This window comes from Balaenoptera acutorostrata, chromosome 4 (genome assembly GCF_949987535.1).
Source record: "Balaenoptera acutorostrata chromosome 4, mBalAcu1.1, whole genome shotgun sequence".
Lineage (NCBI taxonomy): Eukaryota > Metazoa > Chordata > Mammalia > Artiodactyla > Balaenopteridae > Balaenoptera > Balaenoptera acutorostrata.
Window position 1 is genome coordinate 4,373,099 of NC_080067.1, and position 14,490 is coordinate 4,387,588.

Here is a 14,490-nt window from a genome sequence, read left to right on the forward strand (position 1 = left end):
TGGACCTAGTGGGTATTATGCTAAGTGAAATAAGTCAGACATTGAAAGACAATATTGCATGATTTCACTTATTTATGAAATCCAAAACACACACACACACACACACACACACACACACACAAAATGAACAAACATAACAAAACAGAAACAGAGTTATAGATACAGAGAAAAAACAGGTGGTGGGAGATTGTAGCGGAGGGGAAAGAAATAGGTGAGGGAAATTAAGGGGTGCAAACTTCCAGTTGCAAAGTAAATGAGTCATGCGTTTGAAACGTACAGTGTGGGGAATATAGTCAGTAACTATATAATATCTTGTATGGTGACATATTGTAACTAGAATTATCATGGTAATTTGTTTTGAAATGTATAGAAATACTGCATCTCTATGCTGCGTACCAGGAACTAACATAGTGTTCTAAGCCAATTATACTTCGAAAACAAACAAATTCATAGAAGAAGAGATCAGATTTGTGGTTCCCAGATGGGGTGAAGGGTGGGGAGGGTGAATCGGATGAAGGTGGTCCAAAGGTACTAGAAACTTCCAGGTATAAGATCAATAAGTACTAGGGATGCAATGTACAACATGATAAATATAATTAACACTGAGGTATGTTATATATGAAAGTTGTTGAGAGTAAATCTTTTATTTATTTACTTGTTTATTTATTTATTTATGGCTGCATTGGGTCTTCGTTGCTGCGTGTGGGCTTTCTCTAGTTGCGTCGAGCGGGGGCCACTCTTCGTTGCGGTGCACGGGCTTCTCAATGCAGTGGCTTCTCTTGTTGCGGAGCACGGGCTGTAGGCTCGCGGGCTCAGCAGTTGCAGCACGCAGGCTCAGTAGTTGTGGCTCACGGGCTCTAGAGCGCAGGCTCAGTAGTTGTGGCGCACGGGCTTAGTTGCTCCGAGGCATGTGGGATCTTCCTGGACCAGGGTTCGAACCCGTATCCCCTGCATTGGCAGGTGGATTCTTAACCACTGCGCCACCGGGGAAGTCCCTGTCTTAGTTTATTCTTAATTATTGGGAATAACTGCGTATATTGAAATATTTACAGAAAAGGCGTTAGGACAAAAAGAAGGAAAACATTAAAAATCTTTCAATATTTGGATAATACTGTGAGTTGTCAGTCATTTAACATTTAACACGCGGATAAGATGAGGCCCAGAAGCGTAACTGTTTTGCTGGGCTCGTATAGTTAACATACTGGAGGCCACGTGTGAACCTAGCTCTGTCAGGCTCCACATTTCCTACAACACTGTAATGAATAAAGGATGTACACATTGTGCTGAATTTCTGAAGAGCCATTACTCTTTAAAAAAAGATTTTTGTGTATTTGGTAATCAGGGTTTCAATGCTCAAAATCGTCAATATTTATTTACATGGAGTTTTTAGCTAAAATACAGAGTACTTATAAACTGGTTTTCGACAACTGAGCAAAAATAATTTGCATCTACTATGCACCATAATCTTTTTTAAAAATATTTATTTATTTATTTTAGTTTTGGCTGTGTCAGGTCTTAGTTGCAGCACACAGGATCTTTCGCTGCCGTGTGCAGGTTTCTCCCTCTAGTTGTGGTGCACGGGCTCAGCAGTTGTGGTGCACGGGCTCAGCAGTTGTGGTGCACGGGCTCAGTAGTTGTGGTGCACGGGCTCAGCAGTTGTGGTGCACGGGCTCAGTAGTTGTGGTGCACGGGCTCAGTAGTTGTGGTGTATGGGCTCAGTAGTTGTGGTGCACGGGCTCAGTAGCTGTGGTGCATGGGCTCAGTAGTTGTGGCACGTGTGGCAAGCAACTGCGAGTGCCTGTCATGCTCTTGAAAAATAAATACGAAATCTGAACAGCTGATGATCACAAAAATAATTACAGGTTGTCATTATTAAGTACATAATCACACCTAACCCTCCTTAATATAAACGTACATAACTAGACTACAATACATGTTTCAAAATGTTAGAGAAACAAAACACACGGAAGGTACTGTTTTTCTGAGGAACCATCCTAGAGGGGTACATGGTAAGAATTTTCAAAACGATGTAAAATCTCTAGTCCTGAAAACCCTTCCTGGCCTGTATGGGAAATAAATGTCCTCGTGTAGCCTGTACATATAGGTCAGAACAGGGAAGACTAAGGGCTGGGAACGGTGGGTGTGCGTGTTAACCCTGTGAATGACTGAGAGTGGGAACTTGAGAAAAGGATGCTTAGGTTCATGGGACCTTTAGGGCAGATACGTACAGCACTCGTTTACCTCTAACCAGCAGTGCACCTCCCCATCCTACTCTACATCCTCACTTCCTACACTTCTGTTGTGTATGCCCTTACCTTTCACGGCAGCTCCTCACCGCCAGCAACACCAGGGGGACACTTTTATTTAGCTTATTTGTAGACCCTTCTGACTATACAAATGAGTAAGTCAAATTAACTTTATCACAAAAATGATGAGTGTTTCTTTTGAAATACGGACCATGGTTCCAAGAATAACATGCTCACAGAGTCCCTGCATTGTGGATGGGGACGTAAGTCTTGCTAATAGCCTAAAGTTCCATTTTTCCAACAGACTGCAGCATTAAATATTGGCAGCGGGACTACAGGCATGCTAGAAGCCACAAACTGTCTTACTGGTCATGAGGTCAATTGTAGTAATGATGGTGAACTTCTACAGAGCACTTCCTGTGTGCCAGGCACTACTTTAAGTGATTGATATGTATGAACTCATTTAATCTTTATAATTTTAGGTAATAGCCTTATCCCCATTTTATGGATAAGGAAACTGAAGTATAATTATTCAAAGCTATACTGTTGAGATTCTACCTGCAGGGCATCGTAGGTCTTATTTTGGACTTAGGAACCCTGGTAGTTTACGTATAATATACATATTTTTCTACTTGTGCCCTTTACCTTCAATGTAAAAGGCCACAAGCTAAACATTTAAGCACAGGTAAGCTTAGGTATAAGCCTACATTTTACTAGCATCTAAACCAGCTGACAGCTGCGAACAGAAACGAAAGACAGCATTATAAAACTATGTCCCGCACAGCTACTCTTACCTGCATAAGCTATATTCTAATTCATGACCTTTGCCCTTTTCCTTCCTTTCTTTCCCCTGTTTTTTCTTTCCTAAAAATGCCTCAATAATTTTAATAGTGTAATCATTGATCACACTATTTATTTGGAAACACATCTGGCCAAAATTTCCTCCTTATGAAAAGTAAACAACACTGCTGTGTATCATTTTATCTTAATTCTCAAAAGGGATCAATGAGATGATGTAAAAAGTATGAAAAAAACAAAAGACTAAAAAACTATGTGTATACAGTTCCATAAAACAAACACAATAATTGATAGTAAGGGAAGTGAAAAGGAATAAACATTTGTTGACTTCCTGCCTAAGATGTTTTTTAAAATTTATTGTTTACAATAGAGACAAATTTGGTTTGAAATGCCAAATTTGGTTAGATTAGTAAGGGAGAAAAAGTGTTGATGGTAACACTATTTACGTCTCTTTAGATTGAAAGGGGAATCTAGGCGTTACTGAGAATTTGTTTTAGCTGATTAGATTACAGATAATATTCTCCATTGCTTTATAAACACGTATTTTAATCTCTGTGAGATTTTGAGAACCAGCCTATGGTCATAAAAACTGAATTTTAACATTATATAAACCAGGCCTCTGGCTGCAGAACGCAGTGAATTCTGTAGTGTACCAGTGTATTTATTTATATCCAACTTTATTATTTATTCCTCTGTGTTTATTTTTAGATTTCGGACTTGTTCCTGACACCCAAAACACATATTTATATTTTTTCATTGCAAATATTATGGAAGATAGATTAGCATTTAGCATCAGCCTGAGTTGATGAGGTGAATTTAATAGAAAAGGGAAGGGGAAACTTCCCTTCATAAACTTTAAGGCCAAGAATACATTTTTATGTTATTTTCCCTACTTCTTAACTGTGGAAAACTATAACAACCAAGGTCTTACAGTTAAAAGACCTGATATTTCAGGACAACTTATAAAGGGAAGCATTTCCTTCGGAGACTTTTCTCCCATCACTGCTGTTGCTGTGTAGGGGGAATGGTGCTTTTGCATTTAGCAGCGTAAGCCTTCTGGTCTAACGTGAAAAAGGAGAGAAAAGTTATTCTCGCTCAGATTTTTAACTGTGGTTTTTATGCTACAACCCTACCTACTACTTGTATATGTGTGAGTGAATACAATGAATATTTCCTTACTTTCAAAAATATCTTAAAATAATGAAGGTATTAAAGTTCCTTCAATAAAACGTATTAAATGGCATGGGAATATGCTATAGCTTAGCGTTAAATGAAAATAAACGCAAGAGGCAAGATTAAACAGGTAATATATTCTGCTTTCCCAAAACTCTACTGAAGTGAACAAGCATACTACTTTGTAGGTAACCCTTTGCCAAGCACAGCATGCATACAGAAGAGTGCGCGAGTGGAAGTGTACAGGCGGAAGAATGCGTCTGCGGTGAACACGCCTGTGTGACCAGTGCCCAGACCAGCAAAGCAACACCGCCAGCGCCTCAGGCTCCCTTTCAGTTGCTGCCTCCCGCCCCCTCTAAACGGAAGGCACGTCCAGCACCGCTGATGAACCTGGACTGCTCGGGACCATGCGCGAACGCAATCACACAGCGTGTGCTCTCTCGCGTCCGACTTCTGTTGCTCGATGTTGTTTGTGGGATTCATCCACGTTTGCGTACTTGTAGTTGATGCATTCTTATTGCTGTGTAGTAATCCAACATGTGAATCGATCATAAACCATCCACTCTACCTTCGCGGCACTTGAGTAGTTTCCAGTTTGGGCTTATGACACCGTTTTGCTTTTATACTTAAAAACAGATCTAAACACCAGAAACACCAACCAAAACTAGTTTTCAAATGAACAATCTTGAAATTGGCAAATGATTTACTATGCTAATTACTCCACAAGTTTTCTTTCCAGCTCTGATTTATCAGAAAGCTGCCGATGTAGGGGTGTCTGACCGTGTTATTGATGTTGCTCAACTTGTTTTTCTTCAAACATAAGTGCTTTGATTTATTTGGTTCAGAGAGTTTCATTCCCTCTCAATGGCTGTTGACATTTCACAACAGAGGCACCAGCTCACTCTCCCTTTTCAACCTCAGAGACACTTAAAAACCTGTCAAAAAACATTCCGGAAAAACTTTCCCAGAGGTCACGTGTTGGCCAACTCCTGCTGTCTGTAATAAAGAAACCAAAAGCTCATACATATAAAAAAGCCTCAGACCCACAAAACTCTTTGCGCTTAGTCATTCATGTAATTTCGGGCAGACGTTATGAAGCAAGCTAATGCCCTAGAACTTTTTTTGTTTGTCTTAACGTAAGTGAGTATAATCACCTCCACTCCTACCATCACTTCCGACTGTCTCTGAGTTGCTTCCTGCAGGATCCCACTGCAAGAAATAAGTGAAAGGATGAAAAACTGAGAATGAAAGTATGGATGTTAATGAGGTAGCGTGGTGTGAGCCAAGTTCAAGTGATAAAGTGCAAAGAAATGCAGAGTAAGGACAGTCTATGCACCCTTTACTGGAGACAGTCTTCACAGTAGGATCCTCAGCAAATTATTTAAATGTGATTTACGCATATTAAAAAATACTTCTCAAAGGCATCTCTTTAAAGAAAACAAGAATTCTCTTTGATCTTTATTCCAGAATCTTCTAGTCTTATCACACTGTTCTGCAATTTTTTAAAAAAATAAATTTATTTATTTATTTTTGGCCGCATTGGGTCTTTGTTGCTGCACGCAGGCTTTCTCTAGTTGTGGTGAGCGGGGGCTACTCTTTGTTACGGTGTGCAGGCTTCTCATTGCAGTGGCTTCTCTTGTTGTGGAGCACGGGCTCTAGGCATGCAGGCTTCAGTAGTTGTGGCTCGCGGGCTCTAGAGCGCAGGCTCAGTAGTTGTGGTGCACGGGCTTAGTTGCTCTGCGGCATGTGGGATCTTCCTGACCCAGGGCTCGAACTGGTGTCCCCTGCATTGGCAGGCAGATTCTTAACCACTGTGCCACCAGGGAAGTCCTGCAATTGTTTGTTCACATGTCTGTCTCTTCCTCTAGACTGTGCTCCTCTGAGTGTGGATACTGTAATATTAAATTTCATATACCATAGCATCTAGCACTTAAGTGATGCATAAATGTTTCCTGAATGAGAGGATGCATTAATTAAATGAGGAAATAATTTTTTGTAAAAGAAAAGTTGGTGGGGAGAGTAAAAAAAATTGCCTATGTGAGGTCTTCTTGTTCTGAACTCAGCTGCAGACGCTCCGCCGAGTCCGCAACCCCGGAGTGTAGAAACAACGTCCTCATGAGATCCTGGAAGCAGGGGAGGGAAGTTCGCCCTTAAGCACAAGGTGTCTGTCAGCATGGCTGCCCTCGCTCGCAGGGGTCTAGTTCTGCCTCTGACTAGAGATTAACCAACTGCGATCCATTTCAATGTGGAGACCACCTGCCTAAAACCGCACTAAGTTGCAACTGACCTTCGGAAACTGAGTGGAGCTCTGGCTGTGGCAAACAGAAGGCTGAACGACACTCCAGCTACACAGCGGGAGGGCTAGGTTGGTGAGATCTTGATGGCTGAGAGGGGTCCGTCTTCTGGACACCCCGTACTAAACGCCTATTGCCTATCAAAATTTAACACAGGTTAATGAAGACAATGCTGTAGAGAGTTTAGCAGTTCTCGGCATAGTAGATCCAACACAGCTTTTTGTCTTTATCATTTTGTTATGTATCATTTACTTTATGTGGCTTAAGAAATACCATGGTAAAATGTTCTTCAGAATTTTGACCCCAATAACTATTACAAAAACCAATACTTCTTTATTTTTTAAAATTGTTATTTAATATTGGAGTATAGTTGACTAACAATGTTGTGTTAGTTTCGGGTGTACAGCACAGTGATTCAGGTATACGCGTACATATATTTATTCTTTTGGAAATTCTTTTCCCATTTAGGTTATTACAGAATACTGAGCAGAGTTCCCTGTGCTATACAGTAGGTCCTTTTTAGTTATCTATTTTACATATAGCAGTGTGTATGTGTCAATCCCAAGCTCCCAATCTATCCACCCCCACGCTCGTCCCCCCTGGTAACCATAAGTTTGTTCTCTAAGTCTGTGAGTCTGTTTCAGTTCTGTAAATAAGTTCATCTGTATCATTTTTTTTTTATATTCCAAACGTAAGCAATATCGTATGATATTTGTCTTTCCCTGTCTGACTTCACTTAGTGTGACAATCTCTAAGTCCATCCATGTTGCTGCAAATGGCATTATTTCAATCTTATTCTATGGCTAACTAATATTCTACTGACTGTATATATGTACCACATCATCTTTATCCATTCCTCTGTTGATGGACATTTAGGTTGCTTCCATGTCTTGGCAACTGTAAATAATGCTGCTATGAACACTGGGGTGCATGTATCTTTTCTGATGAGTGTTTTTGTGTTTTGGAGGGATATATATCCAGGAGTGGAACTACTGGGTCATATGTAGTTCTATTTTTAGTTTTCTGAGAAACCTCCATACTGTTTTCCACAGTGGCTGCATCAATTTGCATTCCCATTAATAGAGTACCAGGGTTCTCTTTTCTCCACATCCTAACCAACATTTGTTATTTGTGGGTTTTTTGTTCCATGATAGCCATTCTGACAAGTGTGATGTGATATCTCATTGCGGTTTTGATTTGCATTTCCCTGACAATTAGCGATGTTGAGCATCTTCTCATGTGCCTGTTGGCCATCTGCATTTCCTCTTTGGAAAAATGTCTATTCAGTTTTTCTGCCCATTTTTCAATCAGGTTGTTGTGTTTTTGATGTTGAGTTGTATGAGCTGTTTATATATGTTGGGTATTAATCTCTTATTGGTCATATCATTTGCAAATATTTTCTCCCATTCAGTAGGTTGTCTTTTCGTTTTATTGATGGTTTTCTTTGCTGTGCAAAAGCTTTTAAGTTTAATTAGGTTCCATTTATTTATTTTTGCTTTTATTTCCTTTCCTTTAGGAGACGGATCCAAAAAAATATAGCTGCGATTTATGTTTTCCTCTAGGAGTCTTACAGTATTCAGTCTTACATTTAGGTCTCTAATCCATTTTGAGCTTATTTTTGTATATGGTGTTAGAGAATGTTCTAATTTCTTTCTTTTACATGCAGCTGTCCAGTTTTCCCAGCATTACTTATTGAAGAGTTTTGTCTTTTCTCCATTGTATATTCTGGCCTCCTCTGTCGTAGATTAATTGACCATAAGTGCATAGGTTTATTTCTGGGCTCTCTATCCTGTTCCATTGCTCTATATGTCTGTTTTTGTGCCAGTACCATGCTGTTTTGATTACTGTAGCTTTGCAGTATAGTCTGAAGTCAGGGAGCATGATTTCTCCAGCTCCATTCTTCTTTCTCAAGATTGTTTTGGCTATTCAGGGTCTTTTGTGTTTTCATACAAATTTAAAATTTTTTTGTTCTAGTTCTATGAAAAATGCCATTGGTGTTTTGATAGGGATTGCACTGAATCTGTATACTGTCTTGGGTAGTATGGTCACTGTAACACTATTGATTCTTCCAATCCAGGAACACAGTATAGCTTTCCGTCTGTTTGTGTCATGTCCAGTTTCTTTCATCAGTGTCATAGTTTTCAGAGTACAAATCTTTTGCCTCCTTAGGTAGGTTATTCCTAAGTATTTTATTCTTTTTGATGCAGCAGTAAATGGGATTGTTTCCTTAATTTCTCTTACTGATACTTCACAGGCCAATATCACTGATGGACATGATGCAAAAATCCTCAACAAAATACTAGGAAACCAAATCCAACAATACATTAAAAGGATCATACACCATGATCAAGTAGGATTTATCCCAGGGATGCAAGGATTTTTCAACATCTGCAAATCAATCAATGTGATACACCACATTAATAAATTGAAGAATAAAAACTATATGATCATCTCAATAGATGCAGAAAAAGCTTTTGATAAAATTCAACACCAATTTATGATAACAACTCTTCAGAAGGTGGGCAAAGAGGGAACATACCTCAACATAATAAAGGCCATATATGACAAACCCACAGCCAACATCGTTCTCAATGGTGAAAAACTGAAAGCATTTCCTCTAAGATCAGGACCAAGACAAGGATGTCCACTCTTTTATTCAACATGGTTTTGGAAGTCCTAGCCACAGCAATCAGAGAAGAAAGAGAAATAAAAGAAATCCAAATTGGAAAGGAAGAAGTAAAAGTGTCACTGTTTGCTGATGACTTGATACTATAGATAGAAAATCCTAAAGATGTCACCAGAAAACTACTAGAGCTCATCAACGAATTTGGCAAAGTTGCAGAATACAAAATTAATATACAGAAATCTGTCGCATTTCTAAACCAATACTTTTTAAAATGTAACTAAAAATGAGCTTGAATTCCATCTTAACAGCACTGACTACTCACAAAGTTAATAGTCATGCGAGAAAATGGGTAGAAGAATAATACAAGTCACTGAAATTTTAAAAATTAAAGTTACAGGGAGTTCCCTGGTGGTCCAGTGGTTAGGACTCAGTGCTTTCACTGCCATGGCCCCGGGGTTCAATCCCCGGTCAGGGAACTAAGATCCTGCAAGCTGCGCAGCGTGGAAAATAAAATAAAATAAATATAAAAGTTAAGGTTATGGACATCAAAAAGTAGAGACTGCTAAACTGATAAATTGGTTGTTTTTATTGTCATGTTAAGCATTTAAATTACCTTTATAAAGCTTTCTTTAAAATCCTTTTTTGAGCAGCTACTGCTGCACATTTGATTAATATATAAACAAGATACCGATGTTCTCATTTTGATTACTAAAATATTTTCTTTCATTCTTTTCAATTATTTAAAGATAGCAGAGCCCCAAGCACTGTTTGGGTAGGAAAGTGATAGACTGATGTCAGGATACCCAAGAGGAAGGAAAGCATCTCATGAAGAGCAGCCAGCAGCAACTAATGGTTTTCAGCTGTTGCTGATGTAACTGATCAAGGTGCTGTAACAGAAAGCAGTTTTGTGTGATTCATATATTGTTCTGTTGGGATGCATTCTACTCCCTTATAATTTTTAAGCCTAGCTAACTCCAGGTTTCCACCTTCCTTAAAAGGTAGTTTCTAACTATGTGTTTATTTTAAAGCTAATAATTGATAGTGAAAGAAAACCGGCAGCCTGTTGAGTTGCAACAAACGTTAAGCCTTGTGTTAGACAAAACAAATATTCTTTATTTGACTAAAATAAAACAGTCAGCTATGTGAAAATTTGTCCCACATTTGCCAAATGCCTTTAGATGAGTTGTTAATATCCTAGAATAATAAAAGATTAGTACCTTTCACTTATAATTAACCTACTGGATCCAGATTTTGCTTTCAGATACTATCATCACACATAGGTTGAAAATGCCATTTACCCAACTATCAAGGCATAACTTTCAGTGAAATGTATTTAGCTATCAAAGATCTGCAAGCAGTCCACTGGTGGAGACATGACACTGCTTTGACGGACTGCTGGTGAAGTTTTAGCTACAAAAGTATATACACTTATAAAGGCATTAACTGTTCACTAAAGACTGTAATGTACTGCATATTAATAAATAAGATGTTCTCTTATATAAATACTACCCCTAAACTGTATTTAGCGGTGTTCTTTAGCACCAATAGAATTTTATTCACAATACTAGAAAAATACAAAATCTATCCATGTTTTCTGTAAGTTTCTTTTACTTTTTTACTCATCATAGAGCCATGGACAGTTATGGAGGAAAGCACTATTACTTCCTTATTATAATCTGGAAAACTTGGTTCACTCGTGAAAACTTCCGGCTCAACCTGCTTCCTGAAGGAGAAAACTAAGTTACATATCAGACCACAGTTGGATACTGTGGGTACTAAAGAATTGTAATCAGAGGCTCCGCTGCCCTGAAGTGGTACCATTCTCTGATGGCCAATTAGTACTGAGGATAATATAGTAGCTTCTTAAACGTTATCCAGCGACCTTTTCTTTTTCAGTCATGCTAGTCCCCTCTCTTTACTCCACCTCCCACCCCGGCCCCTCTCCCCCTCCTGCCATTAGGACTATTCTTAAGTAACCTATAAGGCTGAAACTTATTGCTCGGGATTGCCACCTACCAACAGGGAAGCTTAACTTTGAGTTTGAAAATAGATTTTTTTTTTTAAGTGCAAAGCTTTGTAAGCCTGGCTTTCAAGTGGTTAAAAGGTTTTCTAAGAACTTCCAAAGCTTAGTTTTTACATAAGAAAAAACAAATTTGGAGGATTAACTGTATTATAATCATAGTGAGAAGAGTAATTCCAAATACCTTGCAAAGAGAATTCCACACCTTCCGGGTCCAGAAGGGTTGGGGGACACAGAGATTCTGAGTGGATGAGCCTAGCGTGGGGCAGTCCTGAGGAGGGACCAAGTTCCCTTCATCCTCCCTGACTTTCACACTAAGAGGTGGAACAAGACAGGATGCTCAGAAAAGCTAAAGGGTAAGCCCGAAATTTTCAGGCTGTCGCTTGGCTTCTCTGGGGGAAGAGCCTGCAAAAACTGCAAGCCTTTCAGAAAGTCCTGTTGGGGACAAAGTGTTGTGTCCATCGTGGCCCAGAAGTAATGGACAGAGGAATGAAGTCTGAGGAAGGTTTTCCCGGCTGATGGACCAGAGGGTAGTTTTTACAGGACTCTACAAACTCCTGGGTAGTGCAGAGAAAGCAACCAAGAATTTCAAGGTGCTGATAAAGAGTTTGGAGGTGCTTAGGGAACTGCAGGGTTAAAACTGACTTGGTTTCCAGAGCGAGGGGAAGGCAGCTGAGTGCAGATTTCCTACACACAGACAGAACGGCACGCCTCTGCAGCCCCTGCCACAGCTTTCCTACTGACCCCGTGGATGCAGTGAGGACAGGCCGGAGGCCCAGAGGTCAAGCCCATGTAAGATATCACTGGAAGCACAGCAAGAGGGGGCATGCCTCGCCTGTACTCAAATGCCATCTTGATTAAGAGGGAGGGGAGAACCCTAGAGAGGAGGAGAAATTTTTACAGACTGAATAATTGGTCAAAAGAAAGTGTTTCAAGTGAGAAGATACTGAGATACCTTTTTAAAAGGCGAGGTTGTGTGTTTTATACCATGACTGGGAATGGCAGCTGAGAACTAGAAAGAGATCACTTCAGAAAATAAAGTTACTTTTTTTGCACACCCTAGATTGGGACTGGCCAATTTAGACCTCTGATGCTAGAAAACGTCAAACTATAATACTGTCACAATCCCCACAGAAATTAAAATTCCTGATCTATAAAACCTGTACTCAATGATTAATGCTATGACTCCTCCTTCTTCTACAGCATTACCTTTGAAGGATAAAAAATATCATGCTATCATTTATGTCTCTCTGTTTACTAACCATATAAAGCAGTGTAAGCAATATGCACCCTCTACAACTACATGAAAATTTTTTTAGCTGTCATGTAAATGATCTAAGACTTTCTGAATTTCATTGTTAGATATTCTGCCACCTCTTAAAGTTTTTGTTTCACGCGTGAAGCTGCCAGTTCTGAGCAGCAGAGGAAGTCTCTGGACTGTCCTTAGAACCGGGTGAAAGCAGTGAGTCAGAACCCAGGAAGACGGTAAAGAAACAGGATGGAATATACCCAGTGCAGTCAGATGATCAAGGGCTTGAGCTAGACAGCCACCTACAGAGCAAGAGTCACTGTTAACAAAGAAATCTTGGTTGTGAAGTAGACAAATATTGCATGCTTGCTCAAAAATGAATCCCAAGAGTTGCAGAGACTGCGCCTGCGGTTAAGTGCTGTTAGGGAAGTCAAAGAGGGATGTGAGGTTAGAACCAAGACTTCATCCTCATGTCAGACTGACACGGACTGTAGACAAATTCTTCACTTTCATATGTGCCCTGAAAACTCTTCTCCAGAATTTACTTTTGTGGATTATTTCATTTCTTCCTATACCCAAGTATATTCCTTGACTTCACCACCTCATCTTTGTTTTGAATATCCCCTAAAAGTTTTCCTCTACTCCTCATCAGTACCCTTTACTCTGTAAAATCTTTGCCTGAGACTCATCTTCCCTTTTCAGTAAACCTCACACAAACTCCAAGTAGCCTGCGGAACTAGCCCTCCGAGGAAAAACAAACATTAAGTCTCTGTTATCAATCAGGACAGGCTAAGTTATGCTGCATAACAAACATCAAAACTTCAGTAATTCACAGAACAAGGGTTCGTTTCTCACTGCACACAGAGACTGTGTACCAGAGTGATTCTCCTGGGCTATAACTCCTACGTCAGTAGCTTAGTAATCCAGGCTGCTTTGAGCTTATTACCATGACTGCCGTGGCAGGGAAGGAGAGAGTGGAGAGTCTCGAATTAGCAATTAAAGTCTTTCATCTGGCCCAAATCCCATTGGCCAGAAATTGTCTCTCGGTCTTGCTCAACTGCAAGGAGGGGGAAAGCATAATCCTTCTATGGACCAGAAGGAATAGGGAACCAGAATGGATAAATTCTAAGTCATCAGCACACCTTGCTTGGGCAATGAAAAGTTGATATGCTGATACGGACTTCTGAGAAGCAAGAAACTGTAACAGTGTTTGTTACCCTAAGCTCTTTTTTTCTTACCTGTTGGCTGATCACTTACTTAATTCCTTCCTCTAAAGGGCCAGCTTTCATTTACTGAGTCCTGAGAATGCCAGTACCCGGAGAAGTGTGTACATGTCTGTGTATATATGTATATACACACACACACAAATGAGACTGCAAGCATATCCACAGAAAATATTTAAGTATTTGATTCCTTTTCAAGTCCCAATAGTACCCATTATAACAGGCAGATTTAGGATTTTTTTATCTGTTTTAATTGTATATGTGAAATTACATTCCAAAGAGATTTGAGGAGTCTGGGAGCATAGCCTTTCCATTAAAGCCATTAATTCTACATGAGTGCTCTCAATCACCAGGGACGATTTTCAGAAAATAAATATACTGAATGGAGGGATAACGAAAAAGAACTAGAGACACCGAAGGTTTCTATCTCTGGGGGAGGGGGGGTGATATGACTCTAGCACCACTGCCTGACTCTTGATTTCTAAACATATGTCACCTATACTTAGGTAGAAAGTCCTCCTCTGAAACTGTTGCATCTTCAAAGACAGAAAGAAATCTGTTTTAAGAAGAGACACAAAACTGATGGCAGGACCACTTGGAAAAATATTTATATACTCCCGGTAGGCTTTTGTTGTTCTGTGGGGTTCTGAATTAGCTACTAGCTGTTTTTTACAGAAAGCTCTGTTAAAATGCCCATACGGTATACAATAGTGTAGTTATTCTGCCTTGCTGAATCAACGTGTCAGAGCAAAGTATAAACAGTAAGTTTTTTTAACAAGTTTTGTGTACCACGGGTCATAAAATTCGCTAAGCTCTGCCAATGAAATTAGTGTGGAAACATCTAATACGTTTGCCGTGATA

The 14,490-nt window shown here is 39.7% G+C and overlaps 1 protein-coding gene across 2 annotated transcripts in view; it reads right to left on the minus strand.

The window, feature by feature from the left end:
- The window catches only part of LOC103016226 (ubiquitin-conjugating enzyme E2 E2), a 362,459-nt gene that overhangs the window by 222,892 nt on the left and 125,077 nt on the right, over positions 1 to 14,490 (minus strand). The window lies entirely within an intron of this gene.